This window comes from Crocuta crocuta, unplaced genomic scaffold (assembly GCF_008692635.1).
Source record: "Crocuta crocuta isolate KB4526 unplaced genomic scaffold, BGI_CrCroc_1.0 scaffold517, whole genome shotgun sequence".
NCBI classification, from domain to species: Eukaryota; Metazoa; Chordata; class Mammalia; order Carnivora; family Hyaenidae; genus Crocuta; species Crocuta crocuta.
Window position 1 is genome coordinate 1,709,417 of NW_027529607.1, and position 26,214 is coordinate 1,735,630.

Consider the following 26,214-nt stretch of genomic DNA (forward strand, 5'->3'; position numbering starts at 1 on the left):
CCAGGCAGCCTATCTCTTGCATGAACTTTAAATCACCCAACAGATCATATCAGTCTCCTACTACCACTTAGCTATGCATTATCATAATAGTGCAGTGATATATATTTTATATAAATCTCACCTTTAAGCCCTAATACTCTCTCTGGAGGGGGTATACTGCTTTATAAATATTTCTGGAGGATGAATAAAATATTGCAATTAACCATATATACGTATTTTTTTAATCACATGTATATAAATTAAATTATATTTTCATCCCTGGCTTCTTTCTTGAACTTCATTTCTAAGTTTTTGGAATCGCTCTGGCCTTTTCTTTTGGTTAAAGTAAGTACATGTCTTGTCCTTCTGTAATTGGTCCCTCACCACCACGTTATCTCTCTGCTTCTAGTGCATGGCAGCTTTCTTATGCCTGAGTTCCTAGGTGGTTACCTTTCTCACATACCTGATCTTCTGGAATTATGGTCTGTTTGGTAATTTAATCCTGAGATACCAAAGCATCTTCATAGCTGAATCATTATACCTTGCATTTAAACCTGGATGAGAACAACTTGCAGGGTTTCTGGACTCTGCTCACGTGGGATATGTGATAACTACATGCTTCGATCTCTGTTTAATGCCTACTTAATGTCTTGTTGATTGAAGACAATCTTAATGTTTATTTTTCCAGTCTACCCAATCTCCTTTTTTCCAGTACAGTCAATTCCTTCTACTATGTGCCCAAGTCTAGGATGTGACATGCCTACGTACCACATAACTGGGAAAAAAATTTTCTGCTCTACAGTTTGAGTAAAAATTATATATCTTTTATTCTAGATTCTTTTCTTTTTATTTTTTTTTAAATGATTATTTATTTTTGAAAGAGAGAGACAGAGCATGAATGGGGGTGGGGCAGAGAGAGAGAGATGGAGACACAGAATTTGAAGCAGGCTCTAGGCTCCTGGCTGTCAGCATAGACCTCAATGCAGGGCTCGAACTGAAAAACCATGAGATCATGACCTGAGCTGAAGTCAGATGCTTAACCAACTGAGCCACCCAGGCACCCCATATTCTAGCTTCTATTCTTACTCATGCCAATGCTGTATGTACTTAGACTGGATTTATGTACTTAGACTACAGCATCATCTAAAATATGCTATTTCTTTATTGTAAAATGCATCAGTGGGACTCCTGGGTGGCTCAGTCGGTTAAGTGTTTGACTTTCACTCTGGTCATGATCTCAGATTTGTGGGTTCAAGACTTGCATCAGTCTTGGTACTGACAGTTCAGAGCTTGGAGCCTGCATCAGATTCTGTGCCTCTGTCTCTCTCTGGCCTTCCCCTGCTCACGCTCTGCCTCTCTCCCTCCCTCTCTCTTCCCCTTCTCTCAATCTCAAAAATGAATAAACATTTTAAAAAATTTAAAAATGTGTCCGTTATACTTTGTTACATATAGGTTTCTTTATTCCTAGACCTGTTGTTTATAGCTCTTGCAATGTGTTTTCCCTACTTTTCAAATTTACAGACTCTTTAGTATTTTATTCCTACTGCAGCCAAATTTGTCTAACAGCTCCCAAATGCATACATATGCATATATGCCTAAACACCTTCAAACCTTGCTCAAGTCTTGATTCATCTGTGAAGTCTCTTTTTTAGCTCCACCTGTTTCTAGTGACCTTACCTTCTGGGTGTCTAAAATACCATTATCTAAATCCGGTGGGGAACTGTCATTTGGTACTTTATATTTATATGCTTTACCTAAACTAGATTTTAAAGTCAGTACATAAAACATGATTGTGAAGAACCATGAAAATTAACTTCTTAAGTTAGAAAAAAAGAGAGAAATAAAACAGTTTAAATTACTGATAGAAATAACGTAATGGGTTATTTGTAAATGGGTGGATATCATAATATTAGTTCTCCCAGAAGACATTGAAAAAAATAATACAGTGTAAATACAGTATTTGAGAGGTGATTCGTGAACACTGGTGGGAGCCTGGGGAAATGACAGAGAAAAAGGAAAGAACCACAATACAGGATGCTAGCAGGTACCACTGTGAGCAAAGAAAGCTCCAGTCGGCTGAAGGATTTTAGAAGGAATTAAAACACAGGTCCAAGACTTATCAATGAGGAGAAGAATAAGGATTTTCTATCAACTCGTGTCTGTCATTAGTTGAAGGCAGTTTTCAAAAGGCATTAACTCCCCAACACTTTCAGCCTGAACTTTTCTTTCAGTGTGCATGGGCAGAGAGCACTTTGGAGGACATGAAAGGTCCTTGTGTAAAAAGTTGGGGGGCCTGACAGTCAGAATTTGGGGTCACCGTCATGGAAATTATGAGTGCCAAAAGGAGGGGAGCCTGGGTCCCAGCCTCGCGTTGAGCTCTGTGCTGACAGCTCAGAACCTGAAGCCTGCTTCAGGATCTGTATCCCCCTTGCTCTCTGCCCCTTCCCCGCTCACATTCGGCCTCACACACTCTCTCTCTCTCAAAAGTAAATTAAAATTTTTAAAAAATTAAAAAATAAGTGCCAAAAGGATATGGGTGGATACTAATGGCATTTACTATTGAGGATGAAGAAACTTAGGAATGCTGATGTTAGGTTACATGGATTTGTTGAAGCCAGGAGAAATATATATGGGATGTAAATGCAATGATAAAAACAATAATGCTAATCGTTTTCAAGTACTCTCTTTGATCAAAGACCTCGTTACCATATAAATAATTTTGGGAAACCAGATATAACCAGGTATAAAATTGCAGATTATGTTATTGTGTCTCATTTCTTCATGTAAGCCGGTCCTCTATTGTAATGGCCTGCAAAGTGTGTTACTGGGTTACCATAATGAAAGGAGCTAGAGTTAGAGTTTAAATCACCAAGACTCATAACACTACTTAGGTCAGCTGAGATTTCAATTTACGCTCTGTCACAGGTTTCTTATCTCACAAAGCTGTGAACAAAGAATTTGTGGACCAGCCNTTTAAAAAAATAAATAAATAAAAATAAAAATATGCCGACATCTATTGCTTTGCTTACATATTCAATAAGCAACCCTTGAGTTATAATTCACTCTTCCAGGTAAACTCTTCAATAGAGAAAACAGGATGGGCCAAATGAGTTAAATTTTATGGTTAATTTATTGGTTATACTTTTTGCTCTAGATTAATAAATTGTCCCTCTGATTTGTACACCAAAACCATTTAAATTTTATTAGTAGATCAGACTCCCAAAAGCCTTCTTATCTCCAAGTGGGTTGATAAAATTAAACTTCTGGATTCCCAAAATTAATTACCAGATCCTGAAATATGGCTGCCAGCTTGTGAAACAGTGTCTGGAAGGTCAGTGTGCCTCCAAATGTGATAGTTCTTACTCATCCTCTGCAAACGTAATGGCTCCTAAATGACAGTGGGGGGATGTATTCTTTTTTTCTACTTCTAGACTCCAGCTTGTTATAGGGATTCATAGAAGTTTATTGATTATGGTTATATGTCATCAAAATACTTGAGTAAGTTGTCTAAGACTATTAATTATCAAGTAAGGAAAGTGATATCTGCAGAACGGACATTAGCTCACCAAGATAATTTGGTTAGTTATAGAAGGTAGATCCTAGATTTCTTAAACCTCATTCCAATGCTTTACCCTCTTTCTCAAACTAAATGTTCCAGAAAAAAATATATGACCTTTTTAATACTGTTTTATTTATTTATTTAAAAAGAATTTTCTTGTTTATTTGTTTGTGAGAGACAGACCATGAGCAGGAGAAGGCCAGAGAGGGAGACGCAAAATCTGAAGCAGGCTCCAGGCTCTGAGCCGTCAGCACAGAGCCCAGTGAGACTCTCAAACCCACAAACCATGAGATCATGACCTGAACCAGTTAGACGCTTAACTGACTGAGCCACCCAGGCACCCCTTTTTAATACTGTTTTAAAGTTTTGCATAATGAGTGATAATATAGATGCATGGACAAATATAAAAATTATATTATTAAATCTTTAGAACATTTAGTTTTATGCTAATTAAAACCAAATACATTTATCTTTCTGAGAGCTAATTCACTATCTATGAGTCAGACACTAGGGATGATATAATCATAACTGGCCCCATGACTGAAAGATTAAGTAAGAAACAAAACAAAACAAAACTAATTTAAATATACATAGGAATTAGGCTCTTATTTCTCTAACCAGAAATAAGCTGAAAAAGTTGTCCTATTTAGTATGTCAACCTTAATGAATAAACATTCAGCAAACTTTCATACAAAATTCAAAAATAGCACCTCTTTTTTCAGGAATAAGCTCTATTTAACAAGATATATCATTTAGTAATAAACTTTTAATTTTTTTTTTTATTTCTAGGAGAGAGAGAGAGACAGCGTGAGCAGGGGAGGGTCAGAGAGAGAGGGAGTCACAGACTGAAACAGACTACAGGCTCTGAGCCGGCAGTCAGCACAGCGCACGACGCGGGGCTCGAACCCACGAACCGCTAGATCATGACCTAAGCGAAAGTCGGACCCTTAACCGACTAAGCCACCCAGGCGCCCCAGTAATAAACTTTTATAAGTATTGAAATGATCGTTTTAATTATTCTCTTCGATATGGAAGAAAGAAATAAGTGTAGTGCGCATTATACATTCCTAATTTGTATTTATTCTAAATATACTTGAAAATTCAGGTTTGGAATTCATAGGACAATTCATCCAGATGATAGACTCTTTTTGTAGAACATGGAAATAGAGAATATGGAAATGTGTTGACAATATGGAAAGGTAGTTTAGAGTTCTAGAAAAATGACTGGGTCTCTATTTCGTAATTTAGAAAATAAAGAGCTGAGCAAAATGACACTATCTTCCTAGCTCTAAAGTGCCATAATTCAGATTGAGTCTTCATTGATGTGGATATGACTATCAAGAGAGGGAATGGGAAGTGGAAAAAAAAAATAATCTCATAGAGTTCTGTGATAAGTTCTATGATGCAAAGCTAATGGGATATGTGCTAATGGATGAACACTCAGTAATGCAAAGATGTCAAACTGGTGAAACTAAGTGTGTGTAACATCTGTCCTCAATAATGGGAATCATTGAGTAATACCATGCTCAACAAGACATATAGTGTACCAGTGTGTGGTTATTTCATTTGAAGAACATTTCCAACTGAAAGCTTTAGCTAAATGAGAATAGGAAAACGGATAATTGGTCATCATAAGGAACCATCTAAACTCACTGGGTAAGAAAAAAAAATGACAGTTTTTTGTGCTATGCTACTTAGCACATGTTTGCCACTCCTTGCTATCACTTATTTGATGTCTGACTTGATTGATGCATCTATTCTCAACTTCTAATTTTTTTTGAGTAGATTAGAAATTCTCTGAGAAAGGAGGCATGTTTTACTTTTACTTCACACACTGCGGTATTTCTCACAGGGTTGATGCTCAAGATATTTATGTAAATAAAATATTATGAGCCTCCAAAAGCCACTTTGGGGCCATTATTATTATCAGTTATGGGTTAAAAAAGCTTGGGGAAAGAAACACATAAAACCATGTGAAACAGAGACTGAGTTTTCTCATAAGACTTTCCCACTGCATCAATTACGGACATGGTATAGAAGTGACATTGAACTTTCCAGGAATATGACAACGAATGTGTAGGTTACTCCAAGTGATTCGGTCTATAGCAGTTCGAACAAATGAAGCAACCTTGAGCGTAGAGGGCATGAAAAGAGAGCAGAAAATAAAATAAGTAAATAAATAAATAAATAATCCAAGGAAGACACCCAGGTCCATGAGAATTTTTTGGGAAAAAAAAATTGTCCACTCCTGATCTTTAATAAACAAGAAAAGTTTTTTTTTTCTTTTTTAAGCCACTAGCTAGTTGTGTCTCTAATACTCACAGCTTTCTCTGTTCCTGAGTGAAGCACCAAGCACATCAAATATTTAAAGTCAAGGTAAACTTGTCTGAGCATTGCACATTTTCTGATTTCTGAGTAATCCAGATGAATCACTGGTATATTGATGAAAATTATAGCTTATATTGGTTCACTATCCTTCAATTTTGACATCATGTCATTAGACATTAACTTTGGTTGTATCACTAACTCCTGTTTGGCATGGATCAAGCTTCTAACACCTACTATCTCAGTTCACTAATCTGTAAATCAACAAACAAATATAGAACTCATGCTCTGAATAGGAGAATAGAGGATATAGAGTATAAAGCTCTACAATGTTACTTGATATATACTGAGTGAATCAACATGCAGCAACTAGTATTATGTAGTTTTCCTGGTACGTCTGAACATGTTATATACACTGGTGATATACACATGGAATGTGTACTCATCACATTTCTTTGGTTTTTAAACATTATAACATAGCAACCACTATAAAATTTAAAGCATATTGGCTTATGGTTAGTTTATTATGATATCACAATCTCTTTTTTTTGAAATGTGCTTTTTTTTCTTCACATGAAATATAATGTCTCCACAGAATTTATCAATTTAGTGTATAAGTAGGTTAAAATAGTTCAGTATGAAATAGGTGATTTAGGTAACTCGTATCATCAATCACAAAATTTAGGAAGCTTCTGACTTCCTATACTGGCTGTTGTCTTCATGAAATGTAAATGTCAAAATCAAGGAAGTTGTTAATGTAATTGAGAAAAATTCTTCAGAGAATAGAAACAAAAATACTTTCATTCCACACTATTTATTAAAACAAACTTTTGACTCTCTGATATTAACACATTGGATTTTATTTCCACAATGTTGGAGATTTAAAGATCCTGATTGTATAAAGAAAAAATAAGAAATATTTTTTTTAAAGTTTTAAGTGTACTAGAGATAGTACATAATATTGGAGAAAGCAGTATCTGTGGTTTCAAAGGTACAAAATCTGATGGATTAAACAATAAAGGAAGCATGCAGTATAGAAAAGTGGACCCTGGAGTTTAAGAAGAGAAGGACAGATAGAGCTTCAATAAATACAAAGGGGGAAAAAAGTATTATTTGGAAACTATCATAATAAAGTCAAGATATTAAAAAGAAGAATGAAGGCAGGTAAGCTAAGAAGAAAAGAGCAAAAGTATCAGGGAAGGTGATGATAATCATGAGAAGTAAAGAACAACCCCAAACATTAGCAAAGTAGGGGAAGATCTTTAGAGAGAAAAATGTTTTACAGGCTGCAACTTAATACTTAAATGGACTGTCTGGATACATATCAAAGCATATATCCAATTTACACATACATGTATCTGGTGAACTGATCTATATAATTGGCTAAGTATTCTTATTTTTTTCTTAAAAATCATAGCTTAAGATAACATAAGGAGCATATTATTAACCTATATAGAAAAATCAAAAGAGCACCAAATAAAATATGTCTAATGAAAATAATTTATTGTAGTTTTTTCATACAAGCAGGATGAGCCCCTCACCCCAAATTTGGTTTGAATGTCAAGGCTGACGATGCCACACAGGCACCAAGAGGGGAAGAAAGGACTTCTTACTCATTCACATGTTGTTACTTTCTGGGGAGAGTCAAGCAAGCCATCAAGAAGGCCCATAAGTAATTTGAGAAAACGAAGGAGAGACTGCCTTTGGAGTTTGATTGTGATTGCTTGGAGGTGCAGTTGAAGGTTGTACAGTTTGTATGGCTAGAACTTTCAACCCACACCAAAGGGGGAGACCTGTGGGCTTCCTCACGAGCTTGCCTGGTATGGAGAGAGACGGGGGAGAAGGAGGAGTCAAGCTTGAACTCTGTCAACAGTGAAACATTAAAAATGGAGCCTGTGCCTTTATCAAAGGGTATTACATTAACAACAGATTGATGGGAAATTAAAGCTTTCTGGGAATTTTTGATATAATTTGAAATCCATTATTACTGCTTAAATATGCGTGTTTTTGAATATATAACAATTAGGAACACTGACTCTATAGATATATATAATTAATTAATACATTTTCTCCCCTGGTATAATATTGGGGATAAAATATACTCTTAACAGTACAATAACTTACTCTTCTTGCAATTTGAAAAAAGGGAAGGTGACCTCCAAAACAGGAGAACATCAGAGCCTTTATGGAGGTGGTGGTATTTTTTTTAATACGCCCTCAAAATGATTACAATGTATCCCCAAAGAGAAATGACACCTCTCCTCCTCCCTTTAGGGTTTGAGAAAGCTACTATTCATAAATATAATCATCTGAACAAAACCCCAAATTGGTTCTCTGAATTAAGGTCATAACTTCAGTAACCCATTTCTTTCCTCTGTGGAAGCTTTACATGTATGTATGTATGTTATACCATTACCAAAAATGTGCTCCACACACGATTTCTAGGTTTTTGTTTTTATCTTTGTTTTTGTTTTCTTCCCAGGAGGAAAGGTAAAGAACCTTTGTACTTTATTTTAGACTCCTAGGCAGCCTGTTCTTCTTTCTCTATTTTCCATGGATCCAAGGGCAATTCTTATTTGTTGACAACTCTCAGATGCGATTTTTTGTGACTACACGGAGGCTCTGGGTTGAAAGCAGGAACAACGGGGTACTAGTTAGTGCTCATTTTCTTTTTCTCTGATTGCATAGGGCTTTGCTATAGTTAGTCATAACTATCTACAGGAATTGATTGACTTGGCAAGCTATCACTCGACAGTAGGGTCAGTGTTTGGCTTCCTTGTTAACCTTACCTTGCTTGTCTGGCTTTTGATCCTGACACTTGAGAACTATGTACAATAACTTTTCATTCTTTCTAAAACTTTGTTTGCAGTGCAAAATCCTCAGGAGATAAAAACTCCCTGCATGGTCCACTGCCCTACCTATTCCTGGTCTGAGCTTTTCACTCATGTCCAACCCTGTCCTGCCTCAAAAAGCTCTCTGGTTCCTCTGCCTTAGGGACAGAGATTACTTTTCCTTTTCTCTGCTCTTTGCTGCCCTCATCTGACTAAGATTGTCCAGTTAGAAACTTTTGAAAATAGAATGCTTGGATGCAGAGATGTAATGGCCTGAGAAATTAAAATACATTTCTTTTCAGGGAGTAACGCAAGAGAAAAATATACACAGACTAAGAAGAAAAAAAAGTCAGTCTTATAGTTGTAAATCACTACTAACGGATGCAGGTCAAATTCCAAGAGAATAGATCAGCCCTAGTTTGTGCAGATCTTACGAGATCACATTGTTGGCAGAGAATATTATATGCCTCCCTCCGTGCCGTAACTTCAAAAGCTGTGTAACCGGACTTATTATTTTCAAGTATACTTTGGTGCATATTTGTTCTGTGTGTTCCTTCTTGGTGTTTTAGAAGAACAATTTTAAGCCTATATTGTGAAAAGAAAAGAGAAATTATTAACAATCCATTATACAGAGAAAATATTTATTTACATTTTTTCATGGTCCTCTCAGACTTCAGCCATCAACATACCAATTATGTATAAAATGTCATATGCATGCATTATAGATTGTATTACTGCATAACTTTGAAAGTGAGGAGGTGCTGGAATTTTATTTCCATGCATTTTTGTCTAAATTCAGACCATTTATATGCTTAGATTGAGATTCAAGCTATCGATTATTCACACTTACATACAAATGCATTACATAGTTTGGATGACTAGAATTCCACAGTCCTGCTTTATCTGTACAGAGTGTTAAGAACATATGAGTTGGGGAACTGCTAAATCTGAATATCAAATGCCTTTCCCAGTTAAAAAGCTCACTACCTTGATGAAGGAGAGCAGGGACAATATGGGTCCTAGTAGGACTCCACAGAAGAGTGCTAATTAGTCCGTGACAAGGTCACTGATGCTTCCAAGACTAACATTAGTGTCCAAGGGCAGATAAAGATAATTCCAGGGGCGCCTGGGTGGCTCAGTCGGTTAAGCGTCCGACTTCAGCTCAGGTCATGATCTCATGGTTTGTGGGCTCGAGCCCCACATCGGGCTCTGTGCTGACAGCTAGCTCGGAGCCTGGAGCCTGCTTTGGATTCTGTGTCTCCTTCTCTCTCTGACCCTCCCCTGCTCATGCTGTCTCTCTCTCTCAAAAATAAATAAAATATTTAAAAAAGATAATTCCAGCATGACTCACTTTGTAGATTTTATAAATACACATTGATATACAACAGATTACTTAATAATATACAAACGGTTAATATTTTGTAATTTTCTTTTATTATACTCCAAAAAAGTATTCTATGTCAGCCTTGTACTGTCACTAAGACCTCATTATATGTGAATCAGAGCATGAAAAATAACCATTTTCAAACTCACTAGTCTATGAAAAAATAAAGAATACTATCGCTTTTAGTATGTGTCAGTTTTACAGAGAGACTCTGGACCAGAACTTCCCTCTCTTATTTCAACAGATGATGGCTTTGTACCACTTGTTTCAAAACATGTTTGGAGTTCACGATATTGGCAGATGCCCTCACTCAGGTGGTTGCGTTACCCGAGTGTAAAATCATCAGTCTGTGCAAAATTAGAAAACGCGTTATGACATCTCTTACGGCCCAGGATCAGTGCGAAGGTGCCAGTGCATTATTAGCAGAGAACGATGCACGCCAGCGCCTACAAAAGCCCAATTGTCAAGGCAAGAGCCTGCATCTGTTCACTTGAAGCCGTGGTTCCTGCCTCTCCAATTATTCACAGAAACTTGACCAAGTTCCATTTTACACACTGAAATTTATACCTGGCTCCATTTCTTCTTTCAAACCAATGGTTCCCAGCATGGCAAAGGTACCACAGATTTAACCCAAATGACGATACCTGTCACACACAATTTAAGTAGGGCAAGGGCTCTGACGAGGAGGAGACATTATCTTTCTGCAGAATCTTTCAGGCTTGCACTGGTTTACAATCAGTTCTCAAACACATAGCCCAAATCTTAAAATGCAAAAACCCAAGTATACAACCTTGACTACAGTTAATGGCTTGTTCATTTTCTAATTCACCTGTCTACATCTGCAAGGACTTATGAATTCCTTTAGGACCCAATATTCACCTTTGGGCTGATAATATGTACTATTTACCTACTTCCCTATGAAGGCATTTGTGTCCACAGCCTTGGTCACCTACATTTCACTGCATTTAAGGAGAGGAATGCTTATAATAACTTCCTGTTTAAGTAGAAACTATGTGAGGAAAACGCTCATGCCCTCAATTTATTTTTAAAAGGTTTCTAACAAACTTTCAATTAATGTGATAACCAAGAAATTGATTACATATACTTTGATTAGGAAAGTGAGGGGCGACTAGGTGACTCAGTTGGTTAAGTATCCAACTTTAGCTCGAGCATGACCTCACCACTCTCCTGAGTTCCAGCCCCTCTTCAGGCTCTGTGCTGACAGCTCAGAGCCTGGAACCTACTTTGGATGCTGTGTCTCCCTCTCTCTCTGCTCCTTCCCCCACTCACACTCTCAGTCTCTCTCTCAAAAATAAATAAATATTAAAAAATAAGAAGAAAGATTAGGAAACTGTTATCCAGAGATAATGTGATCTTATTAATCTTATACAATTTGTTAGTTTAGCCAGCACTGAAACCCAACTTCCTTGACATGTGACCAGTTTTCTTTTCAGTACAATATGCTTCTTGGCAAGTCAGAGAATATCTGCTCCCTATATGTAAACAATCTTCAAATATCTCTTATTTTTATGCACTTTAAATTGAACGTATCTGTTTTATCTAAGGTAAAGTACATACATTTTGTGGAAGGTATAATTTAAAGAGATTTATCAGTCTCATGTTTTTATTCATCATTTTAGAACTACAGATTTGACACTTTAATGTCCCAGGTAAATCTACTATGTATAATAAAAATTAACATTAAACATGAATGCAAGATACATTTCTAATATATAAAGAAACCATTTTTTAATGTGAAAATCAAATAAATTGTATTAAATACTCTAGGAAGAGCTAACTGATGTTTTCCAGTCAGTTTCAAAGAAATGTCATAATACCCCCCCAAAACTCCTTCTTTCAGCATTTGAAATGATGTTTTAGAGGAAGATTCACCCAGCTCTCTATAATACCTGTCAATTAGCATGGAAATTAAAGAACAAAGAAGAGTGCTGTCTGGGGCTGATCATAACAGTAACCAACTGATTCTCTTTCAAATCAAGGGAAAATATGCTTGCAGTAAAATCACGATTGCACTGTTTAAAACCCTTGTTAAGTTTTCTTTTTAAATGTTGATCAAATTGTTTGCTTTAGACGAGATACGCGCCCTTGGAGAAAAGGATTTCTCAGAGAGGCTCAGAATTTTGTATCTCAACCTTTTCTTCTGAAATCGACAGAGAAGATTCTCATTGATTAATGAAACAATTAAATTCAAATTTTAGTTCTCAAAAGACCCAACTGTAGAGATCAAAAGGAAGGAGAAAAGCTTAGCTTAAATTACAAAAGTTGCTGTAAAACTTTTCAGACTGGTAGAACAAAACAGAACAACAACAACAACAACAAAAACCCCCACAAAACCACAGAAAACACATGGGATTTCACATACTCAGCTTCTCTGTATTTCACCATCTTTTCTTTCAATGATTGCAATTTCTGAAAAAATATATATAATGTAAGAAAACAAAAATTCAAAAGATATATCAAGAAAATTCCTTTTATTAGAGGGATTTAAAAACATTTTAATGTTCATTCATTTTTTGAAAGACAGAGAGAGACAGAGTGTGAGTGGGGGACGAGCAGAGAGAGAGGAAAACACAGAATCCAAAGACAGGCTCCAGGCTCTGAGCTAGCTGTCAGCACAGAGCCCGACGTGGGGCTCGAACTCACAAACTACAAGATCAGGACCTGAGCTGAAGTCGGACACTTAACCCACTGAGCCACCCAGGCACCCCTAGAGGGATTTTTTTAAGTCGTATGGAAAAAAAAACCTGTTGAAACTAAAAAATCTGTCTTGTCTATTGTCAGATAAAAACACACACCCAAAATTTCATCGCTTACAACAAGCAAGAACATATGATTTCTCACAAGTTGGTGGGCTGTCTATGCCATTCTGTTATTACCTAAGTTCATCGATGTGGTTGCATTCAGTTATATGTCAACTGAGAGCTGGCTCACCTGGGGAAGCTGAGATAGTGTGAATGGGAAAAGATAGGATAAAATAGGGAGAGAGGAAAAGGTTAGCACCTGAGGTCCCTGGGTGGGAAAACACATATTTTGGAACAATGCTGGGAGAGTCTCACCACAGCAATCACCCTCGGGTATAAGGTTCCTCTTAAGAATGTAACAGACACCACCTACTCGCCCTCAGGTTCTCCTCAGGAATGTGACTGGCAAAACACCTAAATAAAAAAGGTAAACCATTAAAGTTACATTATACAAAGGACAGTATGACCAGTCTGAATCCTCACACAATGGAGTCAAACCAGGAATGGAGTTATTCAGCCAGTAAGGGTAGAAGGGACGATCAGGAAGGGTAGGGGGCTGACCAGAACCTTATAAACAAAGACCCTTGCCAAAACTTGTGGGTACTCAACTCTGAATGCCCCCTTTCTGTAAAAAGAATTTTCATACTATTCTTTCTGATCTTATACTCTAATAAACATTTTCTGCTGCTCATTTTGTATGTCTCTTCATTTTTGAAGTGGTGAGATAATGAATGCCAGGTATTGAGGTCAAAAATCCTGCAACAATAGCTTTCACCCTCTTTTCTTTTTCCTCCATCATTCCTTCCTTCCTTCCTTCCTTCTTTCCTTCCTTCCTTCCTTCCTTCCTTCCTTCCTTCCTCCCTCCCTTCCTTCCTGCCTTTCTTCCTTCCTTCCTTTCTTCCTTCCTTCCTTCCTTCCTTTCTTTCTCTTTCTTTCTTTCTTTCTTTCTTTCTTTCTTTCTTTCTTTCTTTCTTTCTTTCTTTCTCTTTCTTTCTTTCTTTCTTTCTTTCTTTCTTTCTTTCTTTCTTTCTTTCTTTCTTTCTTTCTTTCTTTCTTTCTTTCAGAAATTATGTAGCCAGTCTACATAATTAGAAATAGGGGAAGAAGCAAGGAGGCTAATCTGACTATGAGGTGATGATGAGTCTGAACAGTATGGTAGCAGAAAAGGTAGTGCCAAGTAAAATAGATTTTGAATATATTTTAACTATTGATTCAAGAAGAATTTCTCATGTATACATTACATGTATATGTAATACGTGAGAGAAGGGGAAAGGCTTCAATGCCACGTTTTAACAGTATCCATATTTACATCTGTCCTCAAAATACAGGTTTAACATGATGGAATTCAAAAAGGCAATGTAGAGGGCCTGGGTGACTCATTCATTAAGCGTCTGACTCTTGATTTTGGCTCAGGTCATGATCTCATGGCTGTAAGATCTAGCCTAAGCATCCAGTTCAGTGCTGGGCACGGAGCCTCCTTAAGATTCTCCCTCTCCTTCTCCAGCTCTCTCTGTCTAAGAGAAACACACACACACACACACACACACTCACACACACACACACACACACCAGAGAATAATGTATTCAGTGCCATAGCCAAAGTTCGTTCCTCCTGTTGATCATTAATACCAATGTAATAGTGTCAAGACTACTTATAAGAATGAATTACTTAGTCTCCCCATACCTCAATTGCCTCGTCTATGAATTTGTAATAAGGTGTTTTGTTGTAATATCTAAAGAAATTAGGTACTTGTACAATACCATAAGCAAGTAAAATTGTTATTCTCTTGATCTTATAATTTTATAACAACAATTTATTTACCTTACTTCAAATGAGTGAGCAACATTAAGATTCTTTTCTATTTAAAATTATTGCTTCATTTGTTTGCTATATCTCGATAATAGGAACTGGGTTCCCACCACCCTGCCAATTGCTTTTGGATTAACATTTGTCTTTATCAACCCATTTAGCCTTTATTATTGAAATGAGAAAGAAAATTAACTAGTGTTCATTATTTATTGAATAAGTAATATATATTTTACTGGCCTACTTGCTGTGGTGATATGAAATCAGTCTCTGAGATTCCCAGTATAATAAGTTCTAATTATTTGCTTTCTAAATTCAGTTCCCTGTAAAGAACAGGCAATTATGTCAAAGTACACTTATTTCCCTTCTTGTAACTCATGTTTCTTTTATTAGATACCTTGCTCCACCTTCACTGGACTTTGAATCTCCTCTCTTTGAAGTGCACTCTGACATTCTAATCCCTAATGGCCTATATATATCTGGACTGCAGCTTCTCTTAAAGCCTCAGACAAAGAAGATGGAGATTTGGAAATATCCAGTTCCTATACCCTTAGAGAATAACTATCTTGCCCCAAGAGAAGAAAAACCATTAATTCAAAGTATGTTTTATATTGTTAAATGTCATGCTACCATTTAAAAGGAACTTTATGCTCAGTTTTAATCAACAGTAGAATTACTGAGTAGTTAACAATTAGTTCGTCTATAATTATTATCTGCCAGATTATTTCGAACAGGGTCAAATGGTATGATTTTTGAAACATTGACTTATTTCCTTCTTAAATTTTTTAAAATCCTACTTCAATCTTTCTCTTTCTCTAAACCAGACAGAAGATTCATGCAGTTGAGAATGAAGGGAAAACATTCAAGATCTTGAAAGGATGTTCTGCAATTGTGATAAAATGTTATGGAATTTCACCAAGAATGCCTATGTTTTCCCTCGGCTTGACTACACGTTAGACCAGTTTCTTCCTAACTTGACCCCGATCTTCCTTTTCTTAGAGGATTTTTAAAAATTTTTTAATGTTTATTTATTTTTGAGACAGAGAAACACATTGAGCGTGAGCAGGGGAGGGGCAGAGAGAGAGGGAGACACAGAATCCGAGGCAGGCTCCAGGCTCTGAGCCCTCAGCACAGAGTCCCATGTGGGGGTTGAACTCGCCAACTGTGAGATCACGACCTGAGCTGAAGTCAGAGGTATAACCAACTGAACCACCCAGGTGCCCCTAGAGGATTTATTTAAGAAAATTTGCGATTTAAAATTCTCTCTCTGCCACTTTGAGGCATAAATCTGCTCCCCGGTCTTTGGCCAGTTTTTATAACCCAAAAATGGCTTTCTCAAGAATCTGGAAGCCATCCCTTTGAAATATAATCAGTAAGAAAGAGAGCCCCTCTATCCTCCAGTCTCCATGGAAAGCTAGGAGCCTAACTTGGATTGAGCATCATTAGCAAACACCGATGGCCAAATTTCACTGATCAACCTTCCTGCTAGCATCCTCTAACACTCTTTGAGTAAATCATCCCAGGCTTAAAGCTGGCCCACCTTCTGTATCATTGGAATCAAGTTGTCTTGACCTTCATTCCACTGTGTTGAATAGTCTTTCTCATCTGTTTAACTTGCCCCAATCAGTTTTTCTGGAGCCCATCTCAGGAACCTTCTGAGTTTACAAACAATGACAAAAGTCAGGGTCAAGAACCCACTGACTTAGATGGTTGAAAATAAAAAATAATAAAATAATGGTCAAAGAAATTGTTTATGACTACATAGTTTATATTCAAATATTTGTCATATGAAACTTACAGAAAGATTTAATATGGTATGAAAGTAATGTGAAAAATATATTTCTTTATTAGACTGTTTCCCAGGAAAACAAAGAGTTTTAAGGTGTTATCCATAAAGAATTTTAAAAGTAATTTTCATAAGATATAGAAATGGCACAAAGACACCAGAATGTAAGCTCATTAGGACAGGGCCACTTAGGTTCTAATCATCACCCGCTAGGCATAGTTCCAAGACCAGTATATAGAAAATAGTCAAAAAGCAGTTTTTGAAATGAATTAATAAGACCAATTTAGAAAAAGGGGGTATGGCAGGAGTGAGAGTAGCTAGGCAACAATTTAGGAGGGTCACAGGAGGATGATCTGGATGAATCTTAAGTAAGAACATGTCTTTAATATTCTTAGATTCTGGAACTTTTATTGTAAAATAAATCATACATGTCAAAAAATGCACAAAACAGGAATAAATGGTTTAAGTGGTTAAGAGAGGATACCTGTAGCCACCACCAAAACATACTTATGTATATGTTTTCAAAGTTGCCCATAATATTAAATATATTCTAACTCACTTTCAGGAAAATAGGTGTGTTTTGTTAAAATTTATTTCATTTGTTTATTTTCAGAGGTGGGAGGCAGAGCCTGCCCGCACAGAGCTCAACGCAGGGTTCCAACCCATGAACCTTAAAATCATGACCTGACCCAAAATCAAAAGTCTGACACTTCATGGACTGAGCTACCCGGGCAGCCCAGAAAATAGGTGATTCTTTAGCACATACTAAACTTTAAGTTTATATCAAATGATACATGTTTGGTGCACCAAAAGATAAAATAGAGCAATAGATTGACATTGCAAAAGATCTAAGTCAGTTTAAATGAATACATTTGAGTCAATTAATCTCACATATTTTTCACTGAAACAACTCTCTGTAGTGAATATCTTTTTAAGGGAATAAACCTCATTAAGTAGCATTTTGGCAAAGACTATATATTTGAAATATTGTACGTTAGTATTTTGTACAAATGAACATTTCCAATAACTACAGTTTATTGGAAATTGTTGACTTAGTTTTGGATAGCTCAGGAAAGTTTATTACTCACAGGTAACAGGAAGCTTATAAATATCAAAGACTGGTTTGTGCTGAGTGCACTCTCATTATGGAGGGTACAGTGTATTCTTATGATATTTATTGATATAATGCCTATTGGTCAATTACATACTAGAAAAAGGAGAGAAAGTTATACATTCAATTAATAAAAAATATTTAAAATAGCCAAAATATTTATTTAAAGATATTTGCAGAAAAGGTCATGCACATAATACAGTAAAGACATCAAGAGATATTGCCAATACTCTTCATGATACTGGCATTTATCCACAATTGTCAAATACAAAAAAGTAGATAATTTGCACCTGGCAAAGAAACCTCTCCTGTTGCTGTATCAGTAAGATTAGTAAACTGGAGCAGATTTGGGTGCTTTTTTTTTTTTTAAAAAAAGTCCTCCTAATGTTTGTTGTGTATGTAAAATGCTTGAGATTCCCTTCCTCGGACCCCCATTGATATAACTGAATAAGATCTCTCTGGTAGCTGTTGGAGGCTGTGCTGATCAAAGGTCATTTTTTTTCCAAGGACACACACACACGCGCGCACACACACACATATACATACACACACATATAGATGTTTCTGGTCACATTAATACCTTTAAATAAGGGACACATTTCAAATAATTAAGGAAGACATTGTCCTATAACTGCCACAGCAACAATAGGAATGAGATTTACATAACATTTCCCATGAATCAAATGGAAACTATAGCACATACACCAAGAGATTGGAAATGGAGTGAGGATGCACCTCGTGCAGAGAAACTCCCTAATAAACCTCAGTGTGGGGACTCCCCTCTTAGGGGACTAGTTAGGTGGAAAATCACCTTAGCAACATGATGCAGGTGTTCTGTGCAAGGATTCCCTGTGACCCCCAGGGGTTTTGTGGAAACCCCTCTCCGGGAAGACCAGAAGGTGGATCAGCAGCATCTATCGAAGACAGAAACAATTGAAACTGTTTTCTAACTGCCGATCTGAAAAAGAATGCTCGCTTGTTTCCTATGCTTTCTTTGCCCACATTTAAAACCTCTGAATCACTGGTAATAGCTCATAATTCCCAAATTCAGCAATCATACTGAACGCTCCCTGACTTTAGTTTGATGTATTTGGTGAAGTCAGCTTGAGAGTTTCTACAAATATTAATGTGACCAGGGGGACTTCTGGAAGCATATGAAATTATTGTTTATATATTACATAAAGGATCACCTGCACACTGTGCATAGTTTAGGGAAATATACTGTATAAGAGGCACAGTGTTATGTCCTATATATTTCATTTCTGACTGCGTGAAAAGTGTCTCATGCTGGAAAATCTGTTACAGTGTAATGCATAACCGTGAAGGCAAAGGAGCACTGAGATACATTTATTCCTACACCATCCAAGTGGAACCATCATAAGAAAGCTAGGGGTCCTAACCTTACACACAGTATAAATGATAAATGTACCGTAATGCTTCCTTCTTGTGTTTGTAGTGTCCCATGGCTTTGATATGTGTATTGGGTTATAGGACCCGTATCATAAGATCGCTGACAAGACGTTTTGTATGGTAGTTTCAATTTTTATGACTTATTGAACCCTGATTTTAGATTTGTTCAGCACATCAGCATGTTAAGTAAAGAGGCCAGAATTATATTTTGTTACATTTCACTGAGCCGTGTATCATTTCAGAATGGCTTCATGTACACAGGCATGAAAAGAGTCCTGGCTTTAAATCTGTACTCATCAGACCTGAAAACAAAACAATTAAAATTAAATTATTCCCCCAGTGCCTTAAAACTAAGGGGATGATTAAAAATAGCTGTTTGTGAGGCAAGCGAATGCGGGGAAATCTGTTTACTGCACCAGGAGAACCTCAAAGGAATTGTAGCATGCTGTGTGCCTGAAGTGATGTGTTTGAGGGACTCGTTTTCAATCTCTTTAGTTAAGATGAGCAAACAAAAATGATAATAAAAAGAGGTTAAAGGAATATAGGTACTCAGGTGTATTTAGGGTTAGCACAGAACGTGAAGCATTTGGTTCCCCCCCGCCCCATTCTTTCTGGAATGGTTTTGTGACTTACCTAAGGCACACTCCATGAAAACACTGTGACTGCCCATGGTGCCATCACACAAGTACACATACTCTACAATTCTACCCTTACTTATGTCGTATAGATCTTCATGTGTGTGGACAGAACTTGTGAGACTCCTCTTGACCTGTCATCTCACTATCCAATATCCTTGGGGATGTCATTCATTGGGAAGACAATATCAGAACTTCTAGTGTTATTCTTATGTTTATTCTACAAAATATACAGGTAGGCTAAGAGATTCTTAGTGTACGCATTATAGAATTATATTATTTAATGTTAACCAAATTAACCATTACAAAGGATTTAATACATTTCTGGAAAGTAAACATGCACCAAATACAATAAAACACTGCAAACACAAACAAGTGCACCATGAAAAGAGAAGAACAGAACCGAATGTAATTCTACTCCTATGGTCCTGGCCTAAACTTTTATTATACAGCCTCATTAAGTAGAACTTATGGTCAGTGAATCCTATCTTATACGAACTCAGGTAAAACATCTACAAATATCATTATTTAAAACATGAAAATGTATCTGTTTTGACTAACAATGAAACTCACTCTAAGAGTACTTTGTACATATTCTATCCACACAAAGAGAGATTTCTAGTTTTGCTGACTTCTATCATAATAAGCGGTTAACGTTAGTCTTCTTTCTAGTGGGTATTTAAAAGAAAGACAGGAAGGAAGGAAGGAGTGAGGAAGAGAGAGAGACAGAGAGAAACAGAAAGAAAGGAAGAAAGAAAGAAAGAAAGAAAGAAAGAAAGAAAGAAAGAAAGAAAGAAAGAAAGAAGGAAAGAAAGAAAGAAAGAAGGAAAGAAAGGAAAGAAAGAAAGAAAGAAAGAAAGAAAGAAAGAAAGAAAGAAAGAAAAGGAAGGAAGAAAGAAAGAAAGAAAGAAAGAAGGAAAGAAGGAAAGAAAGAAAGAAAGGAAAGAAAGAAAGAAAGAAAGGAAAGAAAGAAAGAAAGAAAGAAAGAAAGAAGGAAGGAAGGAAAGAAAGAAAGAAAGGAAGGAAGGAAGGAAGGAAGGAAGGAAGGAAGGAAAGAGAAAGAAAGAAAGAAAGAAAGAAAGAAAGAAAGAAAGAAAGAAAGAAAGAAAGAAAGAAAGAAAGGAGGGAGGGAGGGAGGAAGGGAAGGAGGGAGGGAGAGAGGGAGAGAGGGAGGGAGAGAAGGAAGGAAGGAAGGAAGGAAGGAAGGAAGGAAGGAAGGAAGGAAGGAAGGAAGAGATGACATTTTTAACTAAGAGTGAGAAAATAACTACCTTTAGGAAGAAACTAATTTCCTTCTTATACTAGTGATATGGAGAGTGCATTAAAAAAATTTTTTTTTAATGTTTATTTATTTTTGAGAAGGAGAGAGTGCATGCTGGGGCAGAGAAAGAGGGAGACACAGAATCTGAAGCAGGTTTCAGTCTCTGAGCTGTCAGCACAGAGCTTGACACAGGGCTCAAACCCACAAACCATGAGATCATTACCTGAGCCAAATTCGGAACCTCAATAGGCTGAGCCACCCAGATGCTCCTAGAGAGTGCATTTTAATATGTTTTCATGGAAATAACATTGCTATAAATAATAAAATGTATCAAATATTATCATGGGTTGAATTGTATTCTCCAAAATGATACTGACATCCTAACCTCCTAACCAGTGACTGAATGTGGTCTTATTTGAAAATCAGATCTTTGAAGATAACCAGGCTAGGGTGAGGTCATTAGAGTGGGCAATACTCCAATATGACTGGAGTCCATATGAAAAGGGGAAATTTGCACATAGAGACAAACACAGAGGAAAGATGATGTGAAGTCACAGAGAATACCACCTATAGGTCAAGCATGCCCCCGGGGCCACCAAAAGTGAGAAGTGTGTGGAGCAGTCTGTTTCACAGGCCTCAGAAGGAAAAAGCCCTGCTGACATCCTGATCTCAGACTTGCAGCTTCCAGAACTACATGACAATACATTTCTGTTGTTTAAGCCTCTCAGTTTGAAGTACTTCCTTACAGCAGCCCTAGGAAGTTAATTTACATATGAAAATTCATATCTGCATATGTTATAATAAAACTTAGAGGCATAGTTTTCTAAGCTATTTAATTCTTTTTGAAATAAATAGTTTTGATAGATTTTGAATCATTTGCTAAACATGTAAAAAAACATAGCACTCTTAGACTATTTTGCAAGAATAATTTACAATGTCAGAAAAATTGGAAATTGAGTAGTGGAATTACTGTTAAGTATCTTGTGTGCAATACAAATACGAGACTCATCTCTGAAAGTGCTGACAATAACGCATTTTTTCTGTTCAGACTCATATCACTGTGAGATACTTTTTCTCCAATCAAAACAAATATGACCAAATATTAAAATAATTTCAAATTAGCCTCTTTGATTCTCTGAATGACAAAGGGCTAAAGTAAGATCAAATATTTATAAATGTTAGCATAATTCTTCTAAAGGACTTTTAAAGTGATCTCATTTAATGATTTAAACAATTTTTTGAGGTTGGTAATATCATTCTTGCTCCATTATAAAAGAGGGAATTAAGATACAGAAAGTGTAATGAGCTGGGAAGGGTAACCAGGGGGGTACATGGCCGAGAGGGATTCTCGCCCTAGGCAGTGTTGCCCTAGGGCTCTGCTCTCATTCATGAAACTATTCTTTCAGTAGAGTACATTTTTAGTTAGTTGGAGCTGAAAAAATAAAGACACACACGTATATATGTGTATATACATATGTATGGATGGATATAGATATATATTTGGCTATTACTATATCAAATATTTGAAATGATTTTAATTTTATCTTTAGCTCACACTTTTAGTTTTAAGTTTGTGTATTTTTATAATGTACATGCTGCCCCAGGGCAGAAGTATACATAAGTAGCCCACATTTAGGAAGTGAGACAACTAAGCCATCCATGGCTGCTAAAGGCAAATCTATCACAGCACTTCTGTTCCTAACATCTATATCCACCTCTCTGTTTTTCTTTCCCATTCTTTTACATTGCTATTTTTGTTGTATTCTCCTAATTAATTATCCAAGGGAAACTATGGATTTCAATATATTTACTATGATAACATCACTAAAAATATCTGTAAACATACATAAAATGCAAATATGCATTCTTATAGATTGCATGAAAACCATTTAACAACTTAAATAAGATGCTATGCTTAAAGGGTTAGTGATATGCAGTACTTTCACAGTGACATATAAAGAGAATGTTTATTAAGTCCCTTTCTTCACTCTGATATCCCAAAACCATGAAGTAATGTCATATCTACTTTCTCAAATTCTTTCACACAATTTTACTTCTGTAGTCCATGTAGTTTTGTTTGATTCATGGTTTTATTTATGTGCACATTTTACTATAAAAGTGTTGTATCTTTATTTTTTATTTATTTTTATTTATTTTTTAAATTTTTAATGCTTATTTTTTAGAAAGAATGCAAGTGGGGGGGGCGGGTGTTAAGAGTGAAGGGGAGACACAGAATCTGAAGCAGGCTCCAGGCTCTGAGCTGTCAGCACAGAGCCCGATGTGGGGCTTGAACCCATGAACTGTGATATGACCTGAACCAAAGTCGGACACTTAACCACCTGAGCCACCCAGGAGTCCCTGCTTCTTTATTTTAAAATATTTTATGTTTGGTAGCATTCACATAGGTAAGAATCTATTGCAGAAAACTAATATATATTAAATATGGTAACAAGAGAGAACATTATTAAAGCTTAAATTATTATTCTTGTTATTTTGTTATAGAGAAGAAAGTCAAAGAAGAGGCCCATGGAATTTAGCCAGAAAGTATCAAGGAAATGATAAGCTTCTTTCTTTCTTTCTTTCTTTCTTTCTTTCTTTCTTTCTTTCTTTCTTTCTTTCTTTCTTTCTTTCTTTCTTTCTTTCTTTCTCTCTTTCTTTTGATAAATAAAAGTAAGATCTGAAATTACTGTCCTTTATATGATTTGACAATCCCATTAAGACATAGATACACATTACTGGGGCACCTGGGTGGCTCAGTCGGTTAAGCGTCCGACTTCAGCTCAGGTCATGATCTCACAGTTCGTGGGTTTTAGCCCCATGTCGGGCTCTGTGCTGACAGCTAGCTCAGAGCCTGGAGCCTGCTTCCAATTCTTTGTCTCCCTCTTTTTCTGACCCTCCCCTGCTCACACTGCCTCTCTTTCTCTCTCTCTCAGAAATAAATGAAACATTAAAAAAAAGTCATAGGTACACATTATGTATATAGAAAAATGATAAGAAATTGTGAATAATTTTATAGTTAGTATTTCTTTTTCAGCTTCCTTTCTTCTACTTCAATCTTTCTTCCTGTAACACCATGCTCTCCAGCCCTACAAAACATTTAAAAACTGAAGTTAATGTTTGATTTCAAGACATAGAAGAATCCATATCCTTTCTTGGCTTAGATGGCAAGGAGAAGAGAAGACAGTCTTCACTGAGAATGTTTAGCTATGATTCTAACATAGCTAACTGAAGTCTGACCGGTTGCATAGCAGCTGACAGTGAAATGGGAATATTAATTACCAAGGAGATGGCAACAAGTCCCTTACCCTCATCGCACCAGTATTCCCTAGGCCTTTAATTTAGCTACTAGACATTTATTTCACTGTCAGTGAGGAAACCACGAATATTATGTAACTACTTTATTTATTGCTAACTAATGACTTTTATATTATTTAGATCATTTAATATTGTGTTCAAATACTACATGCTTTAGGACTAGATATTCTAAAAATTTTTGTCACAAATTTGGATTAAAATCCATTGGCCAAGTAGAGAATGAGACTGGGAGAAAAGGAGTTAATTTAAAGTATTACATGTAGAGTCAGAATTGACAAGTTCTAGGGGCACCCAGGTGGGTCAGTGTTTTAATCCTCCAACTTTGGCTCAGGTCATGATCTCACAGTTTGTGAGCTTGAGCCCTGCACTGGGCTATGTGCTGACAGTTTAGATCCTGAAGCCTGCTTCAGAATCTGTGCTTCCCTCTCTCTCTGCCCCTCCCCTGCTTTTGCTCTGTCTCTGTCTCTCTCTTCTCTCTCTCTCTCTCTCAAAAGTAAATAAATATTTAAAAAATTAAAAATAAATTAAAAAATAATTGACTAGTTCTAAAATTCTTTTACTATACTGAGGAAAATTTTAGTAAAGAATTTGTGACAGTATTTGTATATTTTTCACAACTAATTTGTGTAATCCTCATGTAATGTCTATTCTTACCACTCAAAGATTTCTCTTCTATTATTGCCTCATTCTACCTTTGTTTCCTTTTTAATGACAGACAACACCTTTAAAAATTCTAGATTAGATCATGTGATAATATTTATGTAGCTTTGTGTCTGTCTTTCTCAGCTTGAATGCAAGCTCCGAGAAGATAAAGATATTTGTTTTGTCATTGATTTAAGCCAACAGTCTAAAAGAGTCTAGCACTCACTATAAGGCACTCAGTGAATACTTGTAGAATGCATCTCAGCTTGATTTATTCAGTTTTTAACTTAGATTTTGTAGTTGTTTTCTTTTTTTAGATGAAAGCCTACTGTACATCAGTCACTGTGTTACAATGTTCACAATATCAGTTTATGTAATTAAATTAAAAAATATTAGTCATAAAATATGACTATTCACATTTTACAAATACAGAAACCAAGGTAGGGAGAGTTATGTGCTGTTAAATGTTTAACAAATATACTGAGGGGCACGTGGATGGCTCAGTTGGTTAAGTGTCCGACTTCAGCTCAGGTCATGATCTCACAGTTTGTAGGTTCGAACCCCGCATGGGGCTCTGTGGATAGCTCAGAACCTGGAGCCTGCTTCAGATCCTGTGTCTCCCTCTCTCTGTGCTCCTCCCCACTCAATCTCTCTCTCTCTCTCTCTCTAAAAAATAAATAAATGTTAAAAAATGAAAATATACTGAAAAAAATCCTGATTTGTAGTGTTTGCAAATTTCTGTGGTGCAAACATTCCCACCACAGCTGATTTCAAGCTACAAATGTGGCAACTGGCTCCCAAAATTCCAAGTTTTTTGTCATCAGTTTACGCGTTCTGATACCAGCCAGTGCCAGCACCTGACTGTAAAAAGTTACGTATAAATGATCTAGGATTACCTAACGACAAGTGGTAAGTCTAGACTATGAAACTAGGCACTCTATCCATGCATGACTGGCTTAGAATCTGGCTCAGATTTTGAGGAGTAGTCTCGAGTTATATCAATGAACAAAATACATATTTAATTATATTTATGGATAATTTCCTCCAAAATACCCACTTCTCCTTTGTGACCAGTTGTCAACTCTGATTATTGTAGTTAGTAAAGAATCTTATTTTAATTATTAATCTTTTATTGGATTGCATTTGTCTATAAATTATAACAATGTTTGAATAGCAAAGTCATTCAGTTACACATATTACATTCCTTTGAAAACTATTGCTCTACTTAGCACTAATATTTTGAGAGTCGAGGGAGCTATCTATATTGAAGGATGTATTGGATATATCCATTTCAAATCCCTTAGTACATATTGCAGCAGAATAAAGTAGACATTTGAAAATTTGAATCAAAATATAAATAGCAGATAGTGAAATTGAATCTCAGGGGTGAGAAGATGGAGGACATTT

The 26,214-nt window shown here is 36.3% G+C and overlaps 1 pseudogene; it reads left to right on the top strand.

Moving 5' to 3' along the window:
• Positions 1-10,449: 10,449 nt before the first annotated feature.
• LOC144229824 (SNW domain-containing protein 1-like) overlaps positions 10,450-26,214 on the top strand; it is a 115,816-nt pseudogene continuing 100,051 nt past the window's right edge.